This window comes from Phaseolus vulgaris, chromosome 5 (assembly GCF_000499845.2).
Source record: "Phaseolus vulgaris cultivar G19833 chromosome 5, P. vulgaris v2.0, whole genome shotgun sequence".
Taxonomy (NCBI): domain Eukaryota; kingdom Viridiplantae; phylum Streptophyta; class Magnoliopsida; order Fabales; family Fabaceae; genus Phaseolus; species Phaseolus vulgaris.
The window spans coordinates 4,328,551-4,343,510 of record NC_023755.2 but is presented as its reverse complement, the minus strand read 5'-3'; the positions used below and the strand labels follow the sequence as shown (position 1 = coordinate 4,343,510).

At 30.3% G+C, this 14,960-nt stretch overlaps 1 long non-coding RNA gene across 1 annotated transcript; it reads left to right on the top strand.

The window, feature by feature from the left end:
- The first annotated feature begins 4,806 nt into the window (after window positions 1–4,806).
- On the top strand, window positions 4,807–14,054 carry LOC137836221 (uncharacterized). The gene is made up of 2 exons (XR_011085213.1): window positions 4,807–4,897; window positions 13,798–14,054. It is a non-coding gene; the product is annotated as an uncharacterized lncRNA (long non-coding RNA).
- Window positions 14,055–14,960: the final 906 nt, after the last annotated feature.

Below are 14,960 nucleotides of genomic sequence, written 5' to 3'. Positions count from 1 at the left end.
GTTGGCTTTAATTCTCCAATTTCCAGCACCTATTCACAAGGGCTAAACCTTAAACCAAGTCAAATTCCATGCACATAAGCACCAAGGGAGAAATTAAATTCCAGCACCCAAAAAGAGAGGTCAAGGAACAAAAGCAAGAAACAAATTTAATTGAAAGAAAACAGTACCACCAAAAGGATTTATAATTTGACAACTTAGAAAGAGATTCAAGAAATTAAAGCAAACAATTAAAGGTACTCAATAAAAGGTTGGCACACAAAAGAATTCCTAAAGAAAAGCACTAGATTAGATGACCAAATAAAAAAACAGCACCACTGGAAAATGTTGTGGGCCAGAAAACGTGTTTGTTCTCCGATTTATGCTGATCTGTATTTTTGGAATTTGGCTCTGAAATTTGTTATGCAAGATATTCAGGATCTTATCTAAAATCTGGCTTTGGATTCACTCAAAACGGATGCACCATTTTTTTTTAATAAATTTTGCAAAATTGGTGTTCGGTTAGGCCAGCTGGAGCGCTCAAGATTTGCACTCTGATTTTGTAAGATTTATCATTTTTTTCTGTTGCTTCTTTTGACCTCATTTTTTTTTGTCTTTTCTATAACACTTTAAACTTGCATTTTCCAGAAAATCAGAATTTTCCTATGGGTGGAAATATTTTTCTGGGTTAAAACAACCAAAACAGAGAAGGTGTACACAGGGGAATCCTGGAAAACTGGAAAAAACAGCAAGATAACCAAAATTTAACACAATGGAATTGTAAGAACGGAAATTGTGTAAGAACTAAGACACAATTATGAACTCAAACTAAAAATAAAAATGCACCAAAGGATCATAGAACAGCAGAATCAAACAATTTAAAGAGACCCAAAAGCAAGAAACAATCAAGCCAATAATAGGACTACTAAGAATTGTTGACAAATATGGACTCACATGACTTGACACAACATTTATAGATTCAGAAAATAAAGACTCAAAGCATAGAATGAAGCAAAATTAAGAAAGCAATAAGGACTCAAATTCCTAAAAGAAAACAGCCACTCAATGGTGTAAGGAATCCTATCACAAGCTGCACAGAATTTGTTCAAGATCAATTGAACAATTGTGCTTCGGTTGGATCTTCCATAAGCACACCAAGAACAATTTAAAACGTAAAAAACAGCAAGACAAGTAAGGAAAGTAAATGACAATATGAAATAAAGAAGAACTAAAATTTAAAAGACAAGGAGCTACTCATCTTGAAGAACCAAAGCTCATGATACCAAATGATGGCATATTCATGTGTTCTTCTTGAATCAAAGTAGAAAATAAGGTGCGGAAGCAATGGGTGAGATGATCAAGACCCTCCTAGGAGTTGTGTTGGCCTTGTAGGTGCATGATGAGTATGGTGTTTGAGTGGTTCGGCCAGCTCAAGGGAGAAGGTGAAAGGATTGAAGTTTAGAGCCTAGATTTCTAGGAGAAGTAAAGTTTGTGCACAAAAATGGCAGCATAACCTTACTCAATTAAACTTGAAAATACAAGGTGTAGGCTCCTCCTTTTATAGGCTAAGGAGGACCATAATGCAACCCTAATGCTAGCCAAATGAAATGTAAATGTGAAGCACATGGGTGCACATGGCACATGGGTGCACAAATGAGCACATGGGGAGGGGTGTGTCTAGTTTTTATGCTCACCCCCCCTCCATGGTCTTTCTAGAATGTTCACACAAATATGCTTTCTACACTACTCTAATTACTAAGCACCCCTAATGGGCCTTTATGTAACAATTACAAAGGTCTTCTCTTCCCAAAACCGTAGCTTTGACCCATGTGTATGTGAAGCTAGACGATCTAGAAGGAATCCTCATCATGGCCTAGACGCTCCTTATGTAGCTGCTCCTCATCATGGCCTAGACGCTCCTCTTCATGGGCTAGACGCTCCTTTTTGAGTCTAGACGCTCCTCATCATAGGCTAGACCGTCTAGTCTTGGAGGCTTGGCTTTCATCGTGTGGTGAGCTTGGGCCCTCCTCCATCATCATCTCTTCGGTTTAAGACTACGTGTACATCAAATGCGGCTATATAGCCATTATTTTAAATTAAAAATAGTCGTCGTTGTTTTTGCTTTTCTGCACCAGTGTTAGGATCAATAATTTTTTTAGTCTAAAATAGTATTAAATTTAGTCAATATAACAACTAATTATTTTTTTCTCTAAAATTGATTTTTATTTAATAATTTTCTAGTAGGTAATGTATAATTAAATAACAATACTTATCTTATATTTATTGTATTTATAGTCTCTTAGTCTTATCATCTAATTAATACTTTAATTAAGTATAATAATCTTTTGTTGATTGTATTTAGATTATCTCAGTTTATAGTTGTACACTAACTCTCATATTTGAGAAACTTTTGTCTTGAAGAGTCTAAACCCTAAACCCTAAGCAACATCACCTCAATCTTTAAAGAACTCCATGTTAAATTGTATAATACTTAACTATTATTATCTTTATCATTCGAATAACATTTTGTAACCACTCTTATACTTATGATTGATGTCATTTAGGTAATTAGTCATGTATTCATTATCTTATGCTTCAAGCCTAGTGACAAATGTTGAAAAGAGTAAGACCTATTTCATTCTTATTGACAATGGTGAAATTATTATAATGTAAAGATCATAGGGCTCTCCTCTTTTGAAGGCACAAAATTCAGTCCTGAGGACACATCCACCGTCAAAAGATTAATTGGGAGACTCATTTACCTTGCAAACGGAATTTAAGCCAGCTTATAGCTACACTAACAACAATCCGTCAACAAGTTTTTTCATGCCTTCTTCGCTATCTCAAAGTCAATACTAGAGATGGCATTTTTCTACATTGTAACAACAATCTTTAACTTCGTGGATATACTGACTCAAACTAGGCCACATGCCCATAAAATCATAAATTTGTTCCTGACTACTCAATTTTCTTGGGTGAGTCTCTAATTTCATGAAAATCTAAGAAACCACAAATTGTCTCTCGAAGCTCCTCTGAAGGTGAATACAAAGTTCTTTTTGTCACTACATGTGAATTACAATGGTAAACTTATATCCTTACTGAACTAAGCATTCCTTTCATAAAACTAGCAACTTTATACTGTGACAACCAATCAACCATCCAAATTGCCTCTAACCAAGTCTTTCACGAGTGCATCAAGCACATTGATATCGACTGTCACGTACTTTGTGAAAAGATAAATGTTGGTATTCTCAAATTATCGACAATCACTTCTTCCATCCAAATTGCAGATATCCTGACCAAATTGCTTACTCCTGCAACTTTTAGTACTCTCAAATCCAAGTTAGAGATGTAAAACATCTACTCTCAGTTTGAGGGGGGTGATAAAGCCCAATAGTATTTTGTAATGGGCCTTTATGGGGCCAGTTCTGCTTTTTGTAACCACCACAGCCTTAGGCATAGTTTACTTATATATACACCTACGTTTTGCTTTTTGCACCGTGTATTATTTTCAAATCTTACGAACTACAATTCTCATATTTGCTTTTCATTCTCTTTCTTCTTCTCTTTTTTTCTCTCTTCCCTCTCTTTCCGTTAGGATTCTTCACGCTCAGTTCTTTCTTTCTTTATTGCATTGCTTACACAGTTCTTGATATGTGAAACCTAGAATTCTCTTTGTCATCTGCGAGCAATCGTATTAATTATAGTTTTAGTAGTTATAAAAAAGTTAGAATTTTGAGCAATTTTAAGTTAATATATTGTCTCCATGTTGTTGTTTTCTTCAAATAAAACGACAATATGCTCTAAAGTATTGTATAAAACACAATGAAAAAGATTGGTGTTGACTCACCTTAAAAGCATAATAATTTTTTACAAAATTTTTAAAAAAACTATTATAATCTTTTTATTGTGTAAAAAAATTCAAGGAAACGATGTCACAAAGTAAGGAACTAAGAACTTTAGAAAAATGCCATATTCTATATATATATATATATTATTTTATTTTTATTTTTATTTTTTGAGCTCTTATTTTACCTATTTTTTTTACAATTTTAGTACCTAGTTCATTTGGTACCCTGTTTAATTATACATAATTTTTTTAATTATATGATTCATGGTAAATAAAAAATATTATTATTATTATTGAGAAAAAACATTTTCCATATGTGGTCAACAAGTAATGTAGAATGTAGAAAGTTTTTTCCATGCTTATTTGAATCAAGTGTGAAATATACAACATCAATTTAAAAAATGTGACATCTTTACTTTCAACACCTTTTTTTCTATGTTTACTTTCTACACCATTTTTTTTTCTATATAAGACATACAACTGATATAGAATATGTAAAATCATTTATAATGTAAATAATAATTTTTTTTATTAATATCACGTGGAGAGAGATAACTTATTTATCCAATGCTTGTTAAAATATTGTATATATATAAACTTTATTCTTCATAAGAATTTGTAGTTGTTAAAATGTTGTATATATATCAACTATTCTTCATAAGAATTTGTACATATTTTTACAATTTATTTATTATTTACGGTACAATTGTGGTGGAAGTAAGATAAAAGAGGGGAGAACATGTTTAAAATTTTAGGAAATGTTTATTTATTTTCTTCCGGAATTTAATGTAGGAAACTATATTTCCGATTTTTTTATTTACTCTTAAAAAATAAATGTTTAGAAAATATTGATAAATTAAATAGGTGATGGTTTGGTACAGATTATTGGTTGAATTGGGCCATTTTGTATTGTTGGTGGGTCGGGCGGGTGTGTGTGATTTGGGTTAAAAGTTATTCGGGTAGGGTTTAATGAATTTGGTAGGAAGCTGAGGAGTGTAGACGGTGGAGTCCAGAAGTGTTGTTGCAGGAGTATACCACGGATCAAACATCTTCATTCATCAGACGCTGCAGGTATGTAAAACGATAAACTCCTCCTTTCTTCCATACTAATAATCACTTAGATTAGTGAGAGTTACATTCTATTCTTCCATTAGCTATCCAACGTATCCCTGGCTAATAGGTCATCCCAGTTGCCACCACAAACAAACATCAGATTTTCGCAACAACACCTAATATAAGTCCACGTTCAAAATTTTGAAAATGAACAGAGTTTATAAAGGTTTGTCAGATATTAAACGACCTGTTGTTCCATTGTTTTAAACAAAAGTTTGTTGATGAACTATAACTTTGTGATTTGAATTTCCTTTTACACTCATCTCGAGATGATCTTTCACAATTAAATGTATGGTCAACCACATGGATAAACCTTTAATAAGAATTTTCAAGTTTTGTTACTTACAAGCAAACACATGTGTACACCTTTTTGATAAAAAATCGAAACTTAACATGTTCTTATATAATATGTATCCTTAGATAGAACAGTATGTCAAAGTTCTGCCTAAGAATATAGAGCTCTATCTTTACGGGTAATCATTTTACTTTATGTATAGTTTTTTCTATGTTTATTCTATACATCATTTTTTCTATACAAGGCACACAATTGATATAGAATATCTAAAATAATTTATAATGTAAACAATAATGTTTTTTTCAATTAATATCTGATGGACATAACTTGATTTATCAAATGCCATCTAAATTGTTGTGTATGCATAATATTCTTTATTTTTCATAAGAATTTATACATATTTTAACAACATTTTATTTATGATATGCGGTAAAGTGGTAGAAGTGAGATAAAAGAGAGGAGAAAATGTTTAAAATTTTAGGATATATTGATGTTTGGTAAAAAAATTAATAAGAATTTTCATTTCTAGGACTCGATATTGAAACTATGCATCCGATTTTTTATATACACTTAAAAATTTAAATGTTTGCAAAATATTGATATGATGTAAAATAAATTAAATAGGTGAAACATATAAAATAAATTAAACACGGAAAAAGATAATATAATACAAATATGACATGGAAAAATATAATATAAATTAAACATTAAAAATAAAAATGCATGGTGTAAAAGTAAATCAAAACACAAATAATATATAATGTGTATGCAAAATCTATCTAAGGATACATGGAACTAATATAAGTCCCACATTGAAAAGATTTTGAAAACAGAAAGGGTTTATAAAGGCCTGTGAGATATCATTGGTTATGACCCTGAACAGGATGTGTTCATTAGGATTGTACCCCGTTGTCCCATTAATCTAAACAGACGGTAGTTCTCATCCACAGCCTATATGGGTCACAGGATAGTCCGACAGACTCTGTAATTTTTTTTGTAAAACTTTTCAGGTTTTGTTACATACGGTCAAACACATGTGTAAACCTTTTGATAAAAATTTGAACCGAACTCAGCATCATGTTCTTATATAATATGTATCTTTAGACAGAACTGTGTTATGCCGAAGTTTCGTCTAATGGTATAGAGTTTTATCTATATGTGTAATTATTTCTATACACAATTTTTTTCTATACAAGGCACACAATTGCTATAGTATATCTAAAATGATTTATAATGTAAATAATTATGTGTTTTTTTTTCTATTAATACTCGGTGGAGATAACTTGATTTATCAAATGTCATCTAAACTGGTGTATATGCATAGTATTCTTCATTTTTCATAAGAATTTATACATATTTTAACAATTTATTTATTATATACGGTAAAGTGGTAGAAGTGAGATAAAAAGATAGGGTAGAAAATGTTTAAAATTTTAGGATATATTGATGTTTCGTAAAAAAATTAATAAGAATTTTCGTTTCAAGAACTCGATATTGAAACTATGCTTTCGATTTTTTATATACACTAAAAAAATTAAATGTTTGCAAAATATTGATATGATGTAATATAAATTAAATAGGTGAAACATATAGTATAAATAAAACATGAAAAAAGATAATATAATATAAATTAAACATTGAAAAAGTATAATTGAATTAAACATAATATAATGTATGGTGTAAAAGTAAATCAAAACACAAATAATATATAATATGTATGCAAAATCTATCTAAGGATACGTGGAACTAATATAAGTCCCACATCGAAAAGATTTTGAAAACAGAAAGGGTTTATAAAGGCCTGTGAGATATCATTGGTTACGACCCTGAACAGGATGTGTTCCATAGGGTTGTACCCCGTTGTCCCATTAATCTAAACAGAGTTTGTTGGATGAACTGTGACTTTGTGATCTGAGCTTCCTCTTAGTGACATCTGTAGATGATCTTTCACAATTAAAGATACGGTAGTTCTCAGCCACATGGGTCACAGGATAGTCCGACAGACTCTGTAATTTTTTTTGTAAAACTTTTCAGGTTTTGTTACATACGGTCAAACACATGTGTAAACCTTTTGATAAAAATTTGAACCGAACTCAGCATCATGTTCTTATATAATATGTATCTTTAGACAGAACTGTGTTATGCCGAAGTTCCGTCTAATGGTATAGAGTTTTATCTATATGTGTAATTATTTCTATACACAATTTTTTTCTATACAAGGCACACAATTGCTATAGTATATCTAAAATGATTTATAATGTAAATAATTATGTGTTTTTTTTTTCTATTAATACCCGGTGGAGATAACTTGATTTATCAAATGTCATCTAAACTGGTGTATATGCATAGTATTCTTCATTTTTCATAAGAATTTATACATATTTTAACAATTTATTTATTATATGCGGTAAAGTGGTAGAAGTGAGATAAAAAGATAGGGTAGAAAATGTTTAAAATTTTAGGATATATTGATGTTTGGTAAAAAAATTAATAAGAATTTTTGTTTCAAGAACTCGATATTGAAACTATGCTTTCGATTTTTTATATACACTTAAAAAAATTAAATGTTTGCAAAATATTGATATGATGTAATATAAATTAAATAGGTGAAACATATAGTATAAATAAAACATGAAAAAAGATAATATAATATAAATTAAACATTGAAAAAGTATAATTGAATTAAACATAATATAATGTATGGTGTAAAAGTAAATCAAAACACAAATAATATATAATATGTATGCAAAATCTATCTAAGGATACGTGGAACTAATATAAGTCCCACATCGAAAAGATTTTGAAAACAGAAAGGGTTTATAAAGGCCTGTGAGATATCATTGGTTACGACCCTGAACAGGATGTGTTCTATAGGGTTGTACCCCGTTGTCCCATTAATCTAAACAGAGTTTGTTGGATGAACTGTGACTTTGTGATCTGAGCTTCCTCTTAGTGACATCTGTAGATGATCTTTCACAATTAAAGATACGGTAGTTGATGTGAATGTAACTACAAGAACACATGATTCTTGACATTCTTAGGAACAACTTGAGCTGGATTTGAAAGGCACTTTACTTTAGAATTGGATCAATGTTCTAAATTCAAGAACTCACCAAAACTAAGCACCAACCAAGACTCATATGGAAGTCCATGTATTGTCAAATTGAATCAAAACAAAAGGAAAGAAGAACAAGAATTAAAACTGGACAGAATTTAAAAGCTAGCTACTGAACCAAAACAGAATTAAGAACACAATGCTGGAAACACAAAATTAAACGGTAGAAAAAGGAGTAAACTCTAGGAATCAAAACTACCGAATGGAAAATTGAAGAAAAGGGAAGAAGAACACTTATAGAAGAAGATGCTTGCTGGATTTTGAGAATTGGAAGAAGCCATTCACGCCACTTGGAACCTTGAACCAAGATAAGTGATGGAGTGCCACCACTTGAAGCTCACCATAGCTCACAAGATAAGGCAAAGAAGAGGAAGACTCAAAACTCACAAATTCTCTCCAAAATTGAGTATAGTCTCTCTACTATAAAATTCCAATCTGAATTGTGAAGGACCTAAGCCCTCCTTTTATAGGAGTAAGGGCTGGTCATTTACATAGCTTATTCCCTAAGCTACCCAAAAAACTCCTAAGATCACACCCCCTTACTAAGCTCACTCCCCAAGCTTCTAGAATTTGCTAAGCTAAAGCCTAAAGATGCTTTTACAAAAGAGGTGTCTCATGTTTCCCTCTAAGCACCTTTCTAAACATTATTCTATATTATTTACAATTTAAAAGAAACTATAAAGAGAGATATTTAATATGAAGCCTATTATTTGAGAGTTTGTAGACTTCTTTATCTTTAGGCTTGATCTTCTCTTTGACTTCTTTTAATTTGTGAGAAGACTAGAAGGAAGAACTTCAAATGTGTAGGTGAAAATCCTCTTCCTTCATTAATAAAATCCTCTTCCTCTTAGTGACATCTGTAGATGATCTTTCACAATTAAAGATACGGTAGTTCTCAGCCACATGGGTCACAGGATAGTCTGACAGACTCTGTAATTTTTTTTGTAAAACTTTTCAGGTTTTGTTACATACGGTCAAACACATGTGTAAACCTTTTGATAAAAATTTGAACCGAACTCAGCATCATGTTCTTATATAATATGTATCTTTAGACAGAACTGTGTTATGCCGAAGTTCCGTCTAATGGTATAGAGTTTTATCTATATGTGTAATTATTTCTATACACAATTTTTTTCTATACAAGGCACACAATTGCTATAGTATATCTAAAATGATTTATAATGTAAATAATTATGTGTTTTTTTTTTCTATTAATACCCGGTGGAGATAACTTGATTTATCAAATGTCATCTAAACTGGTGTATATGCATAGTATTCTTCATTTTTCATAAGAATTTATACATATTTTAACAATTTATTTATTATATGCGGTAAAGTGGTAGAAGTGAGATAAAAAGATAGGGTAGAAATTGTTTAAAATTTTAGGATATATTGATGTTTGGTAAAAAAATTAATAAGAATTTTTGTTTCAAGAACTCGATATTGAAACTATGCTTTCGATTTTTTATATACACTTAAAAAAATTAAATGTTTGCAAAATATTGATATGATGTAATATAAATTAAATAGGTGAAACATATAGTATAAATAAAACATGAAAAAAGATAATATAATATAAATTAAACATTGAAAAAGTATAATTGAATTAAACATAATATAATGTATGGTGTAAAAGTCAATCAAAACACAAATAATATATAATATGTATGCAAAATCTATCTAAGGATACGTGGAACTAATATAAGTCCCACATCGAAAAGATTTTGAAAACAGAAAGGGTTTATAAAGGCCTGTGAGATATCATTGGTTACGACCCTGAACAGGATGTGTTCCATAGGGTTGTACCCTGTTGTCCCATTAATCTAAACAGAGTTTGTTGGATGAACTGTGGCTTTGTGATCTGAGCTTCCTCTTAGTGACATCTGTAGATGATCTTTCACAATTAAAGATACGGTAGTTCTCAGCCACATGGGTCACAGGATAGTCCGACAGACTCTGTAATTTTTTTTGTAAAACTTTTCAGGTTTTGTTACATACGGTCAAACACATGTGTAAACCTTTTGATAAAAATTTGAACCGAACTCAACATCATGTTCTTATATAATATGTATCTTTAGACAGAACTGTGTTATGTCGAAGTTCCGTCTAATGGTATAGAGTTTTATCTATATCTGTAATTATTTGTATACACAATTTTTTTCTATACAAGACACACAATTGCTATAGTATATCTAAAATGATTTATAATGTAAATAATTATGTTTTTTTTTCTATTAATACCCGGTGGAGATAACTTGATTTATCAAATGTCATCTAAACTGGTGTATATGCATAGTATTCTTCATTTTTCATAAGAATTTATATATATTTTAACAATTTATTTATTATATACGATAAAGTGGTAGAAGTGAGATAAAAAAAATAGGGTAGAAAATGTTTAAAATTTTAGGATATATTTATGTTTGGTAAAAAAATTAATAAGAATTTTCGTTTCAAGAACTCGATATTGAAACTATGTTGCTATACATTATATATTAACTTATCTAACCATGACAATTGATTAAGGGTTTCACTCATCTTGGTTATATAGGGCACTGTTAAAACTTTTAGAAATTTAAATGCTTACAGCATAAATAGCAGGACAGGGAACATGGTAGAAGGAGAAAGAAAGATTACATCCAAAGCATTAGTTCCTTTGTCCATTAAATCAAGCTTTGTCCAAATGTCCTCTCACCTGAATTATTTACAGTCAAGGATTTCAGTGACAAATAATTAAAAGAGCAAAGGTACTAAACAAGTCATTATTCCACAGAAAATTTATATACCTGTGGGATCCACCTCCTTTGAAAGCTTAATAGCATCAGAAAGAAGTTGCTATGTCTTGGTTGAATTAGGCTGTCAAAGAATCAAGTATAGCACCAGTTAAAGTCACATGTATCTTACCACCATCAGCACTTGCTGACTAATGTATAAATAAACATTTCAACAAGGTAATAAAATGGTGATCAGTTACCCATATCACCATAGAAACAGAGAAAAGAAAGGTAAAAGTACAAAATAAAAGAGTGCACTAAATGAAATAATAATGCAGCATCCAATCAAGGTTATTCAACAAGAAGAGTGAGAAGAAATTATAAAGCATCATGCTATTTTTTTATGGCATGCATGGTAGTAAGTATTGTACAATTCCAGAGTGCCCGCAATCTTCCTCCCTCCCTTGGGCGTTCTTTCATTTTGAAAGATGACATTGTTGAATTATAAGGAATACAAGAACACATAAATTCATATTTTCTAAGAACTTTTTATTTAACTTAATTTTCAAGGTAAAGAACATGGCAGTTGTGTTTGGTACAATTTTTTATCAAAAGTTTACCCATGTGTTTGATCATATATAAAGTAAATAAAAAAACCAATATAGGGTCTGCAAGATTATCCTGTGATGATCCATCTATGTCATGATTGAGAATTTCCATACCTTTAATTGTAAAAGATCATCTACAATGTTATTAGGAGGAAACTCAGATCCCAAATCACATTTCAGATCACAAATTCACATTTCATCTAATAGATTTTGTTTCATTCGTCGTATACTTCTCGACTCCACCGTCCACACTTCTCAGCTTCCTCCAACTCTTCCCCACATCACCTACCAAATTCACCAAACCCTACCAGAATACTTTTTAACCCAAATCACACCCGCCAGGCCCACCAACGATACAACAAGGCCCAATTCAACAATGTGTATTTTCTTTTTTGTATACTCCAAAGCATCACCTATTTAATTTATATTACTTTATATCAATGTTTTCCAAACATTTAATATTTTAAGATTATATAAAAAAACCAATATTCCCTACAATTTTAAACATCTTCTCCCCTCTTTTATCTCACTTCCACCACAACTATACCGTAAATAATAAATCAATTGTAAAAATATGTACAAATTCTTATGAAAAATAAAGAATATTATATATATAACATTTTAGTAAGCATGAGTTAAATTAAGTTAATTCCACGGGACATTAATAGAAAAAAATTATTGTTTACATTATTAATTATTTTAGATATTTTATATAAGTGGTATGCTTTATATAGAAACAAAAGAATGGTATAGAAAGTAAATATATTATATTTTTTAAATTGATGTTGTATATTTCACACTTTTATTTTTATCGGATGTATTTCAAATAAGCATGAAAACAACTTTCTACATTCAATATTACTTGTTGACCAGATATGAAAAAAAAAATTCTTCAATAATGATAATAATAATTTTTATTTACCTTTAATCCTACTTGTACAATTAAAAAATTGTATATAATTAAACAGGGTACCAAATGAAATAAGTGCTAAAATTGTAAAAAATTATTTAAGTATCGGAGTGCCTTTTGCACGTAAATCCTCAATCAATCGAGAGTCAACATTTGAGGAAGGAGATTTGAAGCAACTTGAAGATCACTTACACATCAGCAATTGTATAGATAGGATATAGATTTGAGCTCCAAGTTACAGGCCAATACGTTAGAAAATCCTGGAATGGAAAAGTTGATCGAGGACTATCTATAAAGCAACACATTGGGTCCTTAAAGAAGAGTTAGAATACTAGGAGTTTCTTCTTTCTTAGTTTTGTATAAATTTTATAGGTGTACATTTTTCAGTGTAATTGTAGGATTTTGTAGAAGCATGTGTCGGCTTGTTTTTTTGGTTGGGCTAGCTTTTGGCTTCTATAAGGCCTTGGCTTTGATGACCAACCCATGGAGAAAAAAAGTAAATTTTGGCCAAGCCTTGGAAGAAGAAAAGCATGGAGCATGAAGCCCCTCATCACCTAGGCCATTTTTAGTATATTCTAGGTGCTCCTTCTCCTAGCCCCCAAATTGTGTCATTTAGTCCCAAATCAAAATGGCCAAGCTTGCAAAGGGAGCTAGGCCATCCATATATAGAGTCTCTTGTTCCATCTCCAACTCACCTTAAATTGAATGAGAATTGAATTGCTATTCTTCTTAGAGTTTCTGTTGCAAGGTTGGGTGAAAGGCTCCATCAAGAGTAGAATCAAATATGGAATAGGAAACTAAGAACTAGAACATATTAGAAATGGAATTAACATGAACATTAATATGGTATAGGAAACTAAGAACTAGAACATATTAGAAATGGAATTAAGATGAACATTAAAACTAAACAAGAACAATACATGAATGGAATATAGGAGGTAAGATTGAAGTAAGAAGATTGTATTCAATACATGAATGAAATGATATAAAAAGCTAATTGAGGTAAGATTATCAATGGAGGTAAGATTATCAATACATGAATGGAAAATCCTATATATCATGAGTCCAAGAAATGCAAAATAAAGAAACTAGTCCAAAGGAATGACTAGTCCCCACTGAATAACATTATGCCTTAATATTCAATTTTAAGGCTCAGTATGTGCATGCTTGTAGATTATTCTGACTTGTCTAAATGTTGCTTAATGTTATGTTATAGGGGCATATGCAGAAGTACTTAGTGTTCAAGAAGATAGAAAGGATGAAGGAGAGAAGTTGAAGAAATTGGCCGAGTCTATATGGAAAAACCGCAGGATGTCTCTTGCTGAAGCTCTCGAGACAGACACGAATATTATAGATTCTAGAATTAGTAGGATTATTTAAATTGGTCCGATTTCAGGGTACCCTTTTCCTGCTACAGGTTCTAGTTGTTAAGTAATTTATTAATTTGATAATAAAAAGCTAATTGAGGTAATATTTTATGAAATGATCTTATGAGAAAGCTTTGTGCTTTACGAAGCAATACCTAATGAAAAATCAAAGTTTAAATATAGTAATTTTAAATTTTCATTAACATTCGAAATGCAAAAAATTAGACGCAAAATATAGTAGTTTTCAATGAATTTTTCTTTTAACTTGTGTATCTAATAAACTAAACATTTTTTGTTTAAGTACGTAAATAAAATATTTATTTGTATTTATTTTAATCTTTAAAATATTTTCAAAATTTTCTTTTAATTCATAAATATTTTTTTTTCATAACAAATATGTTTTCCATTATGCGATGAATATCATATCATATAAATAATGAAAGAGACTTAACATTCAAAATCGTCCAACGCCTAAGACAGCTTAATAGACTTAAGTAGTACAATTGACATAGGTAACACAAAAACACTTAAACAAAAATAATTGTAGTTTCTAATTTTAAAAAAAAAAATGTTAGATATTAAAAAAAATGTTTTGTAGAAAAAATCCTTATTTTCCTAAAAATAATATTGTTATCCTCTCATCATCAAATAGTTAAATCTAAAAATAATATTATCTACTTATCTATATAGTTAAAATTTAAAGGAATATTATCTACTCGTTCATGAAGTTGTGATTTTTTATCAAATAATTATATTTCATTATGGATATACTTAGACAAATTTTTTATAAAGATTTTTAGGCGAGAAAAATAGAAAAGAATCTGAAAATTTTACGCTTTCATAAGCTAAATTAGCTATATACAAACTAATTTATAAAAATTCTCCGACACAATTTCATAAATTTTATTTTAACTTATTCATAAGTTACTTTTAATTTATAAACAAGTTAAAAAAAATGTTCATTCTGAGTTGTTTAGCATTTTGGACGATTTAGGGCCACTAAATAGGTTTA